We start from the raw sequence: 7,022 nt of genomic DNA on the forward strand, positions 1-7,022 counted from the left end.
CATATGAAGAACAGCTAAAGCGAATTACCGAAATGGTATTATTGGTATTTTGGCCTATATCATGTTTCCCTTGCTACCTGAACACTAGTGCCATCATTTTCCAGTTATTTACATTAGCGGAGATCTGCTGAAGTTGCATGTTATATAAACTAATGCATTTTATGTTGCACCATGTTGGGTACTTATTGACAATTTTGCTTTTTTTGGGTGATGTTCTTTCAAAGGTTGAGTCAAAGCTTAGAGAGACCACTCATAGGCTTGAACGGCAATTGGCCGAGGAACATGCTGCTCGACTGAAGGCAGAAGAAACGACACAAGCTAATCAGATGAAATCAAATGATTAAATATCTAAGCTTAGGGAGCACTAGGAGAGAGCTCGGAAGGAGCCATTTTATTATGTGAAGGTTCAAAAACTTTGACTTTCTTGTCAAACTCCTACTCTCCTTGTATCTGTTTATAAGCGTACGTTCGGCTTTTATGTCTTTGTAAAGTTACTTGCTTTTGAACTTGTATGTGATGAATTGAGATGTCGCATTTAATTATAAGGTTGGCCTTATCCATTTAATATGGTAATTAAAATGGTCCATTAAATGCTAGGAAATGCAAATACTTCTGATGACTATTATTTAGCAACACCAACTCAGAATAATCCTCAGTGGATTCAACTACCTGCAATACCAAGTGTAATGGAGGTTAAAAAATATCACACCCTGAATAGTAGAGGCAGACACATAACGTATTGAATTGGGACTAAATTTCATCAAAAAAGTAGAACGAAGATAGGAGTACCCAAGATGAAGAGTTTTCTTGTCAGAAACTGGGTAGGCAGGCATATTCTCCATCATATTCATTTGCAGCACATTGCAGGAAAGATATTCCTTGATTGCATAGTCTTGTCCAGAAGGCATCATACTTAGTTGCTGAAGCCTATCATTTTCTGCTATCCGATAGTTATGAGCATCTTGCAGTTTACTGAAGCGTTCATTCATCATCATTAAACTAATCACTAGTTTCTTTAGGTGATGGCATTTGTTCATATGAATCATGTTGACAAATTCAACTATTTATTATGAAAATTTGTTAAATTTCATACCATGCATTTATTCTACTTGGATCCAAACGGAAGTTTTTAATATGTCATAAGCTCATGGAGATTCATTAGAAATTTCCATTATTTGTTAAGAGAGCTCACCTTTGCCCTCAATCAGGTATTTTCTTGCTCGATATGAATTTCCTATCATAGGCATGCAGGTTCCACAAGGAAAAAATTTATTGGTCATCATAGACCAAAAAAATTAGTAGGAAAAAATCGTGCGAAGCTGCTAGATTCAGTGTGGCCTTCCAATCTCAATTCTCCACCTCCATAGATCATGAACAAGTTCTTAGTCATTCTCAAGTACTTAAGAATATCTTTCACGGCCTTCCAATGTAGTGGACCAGGGTTTCGCCTGATATCTGCTTGTAACACTCAGAGCGTAAGCAACATTAGGACGTGTCTATATCATACCATACATGATACTACCAATGGCTGACGCATATAGAATATGTGTCATCATCTCTATCTCTTCATCATTTTTGGGACACCATGACATATTGGTAAGTATCCTCTCTTGGACTCTTTCATAGAGAATCGTTTCAAAATTGTATCGATATAAGTGGATTGGGTGAGTTCTAGCATACTCTTTGATCTATCTCTATAGATTTGCATTCCCAATACATAGGATGCTTCACCCATGTCTTTCATGGAGAATTTACTTGCTAACCATACTTTAGTTGATTGCAATAATCCTACATCATTCTCAATGAGCAGGATATCATCAACATAAAGTACCAAGAATGTCAGTGCACTTCCACTAACCTTCTTGTACACGCACGGTACCTCAGAATTCTTAGCAAAAACCAAACTTTTTGATAGTGCTATCAAATCTGAGGTTCCAACTCCTTGACTCTTGCTTGAGACCATATATTGATCCCTGAAGTTTGCATACCTTATGCTAACTTCCTACTGATGTGTAACCCTCAGGTTGAGACATATAAATTTCTTCTTTGATGTCTCTATTGAGGAATGCAGTCTTTACATCCATTTGCCATATCTCATAGTCATACCATGATGCTATGGCTAGTAGTACTCTAATGGACTTAAACATAGCAACTGGTGAAAATTTTTTCTCACAGGCAACTCCTTGCTTTTGAGTATAACCTTTTTCAACCAGTCTTGCTTTGAAGGTCACTACCTTCCCATCCGCCCCAAGCTTTCTTTTGTAGATCCATTTGCATCCTATGGGAACGATTCTCTCAGGTGGATCCACCAATGTCCAGACTTGGTTTGAATACATAGAGTCCATTTCAGACTGCATGGCTTCAAGCCATGTGGTTGAATCAGTATCCGATATTGCTTCTTTGAAATTCATTGGATCACATCCAACACAATGCTCATCACGTCTTTGTTCATGAAGAAGCGTATGTCTTGCAGGTGGTCTAATAACCCTATCAGACCTTCTGAGAGCTTGTACTTCAACTACGGGTTCTTGGGAAATGGGTTCAACTTCTACAGCTGAGGGAGTAATCTTGAATTTCTACAAGTTCTATCATCTTGCCTTTTCTATCTAGTAGAAATTCTTTTTCCGAAAAGGTGGCATTTCTTGAAACAAACACTTTTGCTTCATTGGGATGATAGAAATAATACCCAACAGAATTCTTTGGATATCCTACAAAGTAGCGCAAAGTGGATCTACTATCCAATTTGTCTCACACAGTCTGCTTCACGTAAGCAGGACATCTCCATATTCTTATGTAAGAATATTTGGGAGTTTTTCTCATCTATATCTCATATGGTGTTTTATCCACTGCTCTAGTATGGATATTATTCAACAACATTACCGCAGTTTCAAGCGCAAAGCCCCAAAACTTTGTAGGCAATTCAGTGAATCCCATCATAGATCGAACCATGTCCGTCAAGGTTCGATTACTACGTTCAGAAACATCATTCAATTGTGGTGTTGCTGGTGGAGTCCACTGTGAGAGAATCTTATTTTTTTTTAGATAACCCAAAAATTCATGCATTCAGGTATTCTCCATCTCGATCAGATCGAAGTAGTCTTAATACTCCTTTCTAGATGTTTTCCTACTTCAGATCTGAATTATTTGAACCTTTCAAATGCTTTAGATTTGTGTTTCATAAACATACCCATACCTCGAATGGTCATCAGTAAAGGTAATGAAGTAGGATTGCCCATATTCTGTGCTACACTTAGCAGGCCACAAATGTCTGTGTGGATCAAATCCAATAGACCATGCGCACGTTCCACGTTTTCATTGAATGGAGTATTTGTCATTTTTCCTTTTAGAGAGGATTTACAAGTAGGATAGAGAATTTATGTCTGACAAGTCAAACATGCTTTCTCCTACTAGTTTGTGCATCCTTCTTTGAGAAATGTGACATAGTCTAGCGTGCCATATTTGTGTGGGATTTGGATCATCTAACTTTCTTTTGTTTGTTGTTGAAATCATGTTTACTTGGACATTCACTTATCATTTCCAGATCATTTCTGGTACATATAATTTCTTATGTCCGGACTTCTTGCAGTGAAATAAATATGTTCTAACTTATCGGGATTTGTAGGCCTTTTAAGTATCTTTCAGAGTTTGCCTCTTATTGGGATTGTTTTTCTTGTGAGGGCCAGAACATTTCTTTCCCTTACCTTGTGGGCCATTTTTGTCTGATGAGAGGCCCATAAGAAAAACAATGATTTCCTGTTTTATGGTGATCTCATAAGTTATAAGCGTATAGACTAACTCTTCAAGGCTATCATCTATCTTATTAAAATTGTAGTTCACCATAACCCCGTCAAATGAGGAAGAGAAAGACAACAATTTAATGTCATCAATTAACTCGTTAGGAATCACATATTCCAGGCCCACCACATTTTCAATAAGCCCAATCATATGTACACCACGCTCATGGGCCAGAGCCCCATCTTGCATGCGTGTAGTCATGAGCTCCTTGAAAGAGGTGTGCATCATTGTATGAGTTTTATGCACCATGCAACTCTTGCATGTTTATTCGAATGTCAGCAACATTCAACATTTCCTCAAACTGTCCCTACAGTTCATTTGACATAAAAGCGAGCACATTACACTTTAGCTTGCACACTATGGTCCCACCATCTTGCATGCATTGTCAATCCAACAAGACTGAAATTAGTTTGTATGTCATTTTCTCCGAATTTAGAACAACTTTTCCAACCAGTCTTAAAAATTAGATTCGGTTAGCTTGTTAATAACAAAAATGGATTACGTGACGAAATCAAAAATATACTGATACGGAAACAGAATAAGGGTTGCTGATAATTTTAAAATAATTCTAAGATATAAAATATGGATTTTATTTTATAAATCTTTCTCCCACTATTTTGACATTTCCACCACCCTCTAATGAAAAAGGGAAATCGTATTTCCTTAATGGGCACGTAGAGTCCAATTAGCCAATTATAATCCAAAATAATATCAGCCAATTATAATTTCTAAAAGGTAAAATCCAATTGCATCCCTATGCAACCTCCGCGTGTTTTGCCTCACGTTTAATAAGGACCCAATAATATGACGCCGTTTATTTTCGCAGTGTCAAATCGACCCATCAATGTTGAATTGTAGTAGACGGTAGCCATGAGTTCCCCCAATAATATGAGCCGAAGTCATGGGAGTTCCACTCAATTCATACCATATGTCCGGTGGAAGTCACAGCTTTCCGGCGTCCAGGCCTCCACAATAATATGAGCCAGACACTGTCCGCGGGTAGCGATCAACATGCAACCACGGTTGATGGAAGGCAAGGAAAAATTAAACTTTTTTAATTTTAACTTTTATGGTTTGATATCAATTTTGAATCATATTCAAAAAGAGGGATTTTAATTTTAAAATTGTTCATCATTTTAATTTTTAAAATCACGTGCCACGAGTTTGTATGTTTGCCGGATCTATGCAACTATATTATCTAATAATATACATACATGCATACTACTATATATCGCATATATCATAATATGACATTCAACAATAAATAAGGATGATCGATCGCCAACACTATTAGATCCATGTGAGCCAAACATGGATCTAGGTCCAAAACCTAGGTGAATGCAGGGATGCAAATGCAACTATTACAAGAGCTTCCAATATTTTACATGTCTTCATCTCGTTCGTCGGGTCCACCATCTTCAAGTCTTGATCTCCCTCTATTTCTAATAATTACATTTAAATAGCTATGACACATAAGGGATACATCTCATGGGGGTGGGAATAGGCCATATATCAAATATTAACAAAACAAATAAAACAGTAAAATATCCTATCATACACCTAACACATTGGTCAAGGCTCTCGATCATCCTTCATGCATTTAATATCAAATATTAACATCAATTTAATTAAACAATTTAATTAATTGATAAATCATATATCTAATAATTTTATCACTAGCCACCACAATTATTAAAGAATTTAATAAATTAAATAAACTCCTTTATTTAATTTTCAATTAAATCAATAATAATTGATTTATTGTAAAACTCATTTTACCATAAATAATTAAAATCATATCTAATTATTTATTTTACAAGAAATTATTAATTTTCTAAAAAAAAATTTTACAAAAAGAAAAAATGAACCAATTTTCAAAAATATCAATTTTACCCAAAAATTTGAAAAAATCAGAAAATTGCACCCTAGGCCCAAACAATTCAAGCCCATCATCCATTACGCTTCCCGAGATGATCCCGGGCAGTCGCCCGTGCTGCCCGCGCAGTACCCGAACGTTTCGGGCAGTCGTAGGCAGCTGTGCGCCCGGCCGTGCGCGCGCTGCGGGCCGGCCGCGCGCGCACGCTGCGCGCTGGTCGTGCGCGTCCCTGCGCGCACGGGCTACTTGGAACAGTTCCGGGCAGAAACAAAATTTTTTTTACTGCTATCTGCCCAAAACCTTTGAGAAATACCAGAATCAGCAAGCATTGTTCTAGCATCTTCTGTAAGGGTACGATTTCTCCTTTCAGCTACACCATTTTGCTGAGGAGTTCTAGCTGCTGAGAGCTCATGCTTAATTCCAGCATTTTCTAAAAAATTTGAAAGAATTTGATTGATGAATTCAGTTCCTCGATCGGATCTGATTCTATCAATTCCAACTGATTTCTCATTTAATAGTCTTTTGAAAATCTTGATCAGTTGTGCAGCAGTTTGGTCTTTGAATTTGAGAAAAATAACCCAAGTAAATCTTGAAAAACCATCCACAACCACCAAGGTGTATTTCATTCCCCCTAAGCTCATGACTGATATTGGATCAAATATATCCATATGTAACAGCTCTAAGCATCGGGAAGAAGATTTACGACCCTTGTTTTTAAAAGAATACTTTACTACTAAACTGACATGCTGAACAAATTTTATCTTTGGTAAAATCCATTTTGGGCAAACCAGTGACAAGATCGTGATTACTCAGATATGCAATAGATTTAAAGTTCAGGTGGTTTAATCTCTTATGCCACAACCAGTTTTTAGAAGATTTTGAAGCAATAAAACATACTGGTGCATAAGGTTGATCATTCCAACTGACCTTGTAAGTATTTCCACACCGTTTGCCAGTTAGGATGACCTCATCAGTTGAGTTTCTGACTGAACAAGAATGTTTGTCAAACTTAACTAAGAATCCATTATCGCATTACTGACTGATGCTAATCAGATTATACATGAGATTCTTAACTAACAAGACATCATTAATGATAAAGTTACCATGGATAAGCTTACCCTTACCCACAGTTTTAACTTTGGAATTATATCTGAAACTGATGTTTGGTCCAAGTGTACTTGATCAGTTGAGATAACAAGTTTGCATCTCCCATCAGGTGTCGTGATCATCCACTATCCAAGTACCAGATTGATTCCTTGCTTGTAACTTGTTACCTGCAATCACACACAAGATATAATTTTGGTACCCTTATTTATTTGGGTCCTACACTGATTAGTCCTTTAGGAATCCA

The sequence above is a fragment of the Primulina tabacum genome, chromosome 13 (genome assembly GCF_025594145.1).
Source record: "Primulina tabacum isolate GXHZ01 chromosome 13, ASM2559414v2, whole genome shotgun sequence".
Lineage (NCBI taxonomy): Eukaryota > Viridiplantae > Streptophyta > Magnoliopsida > Lamiales > Gesneriaceae > Primulina > Primulina tabacum.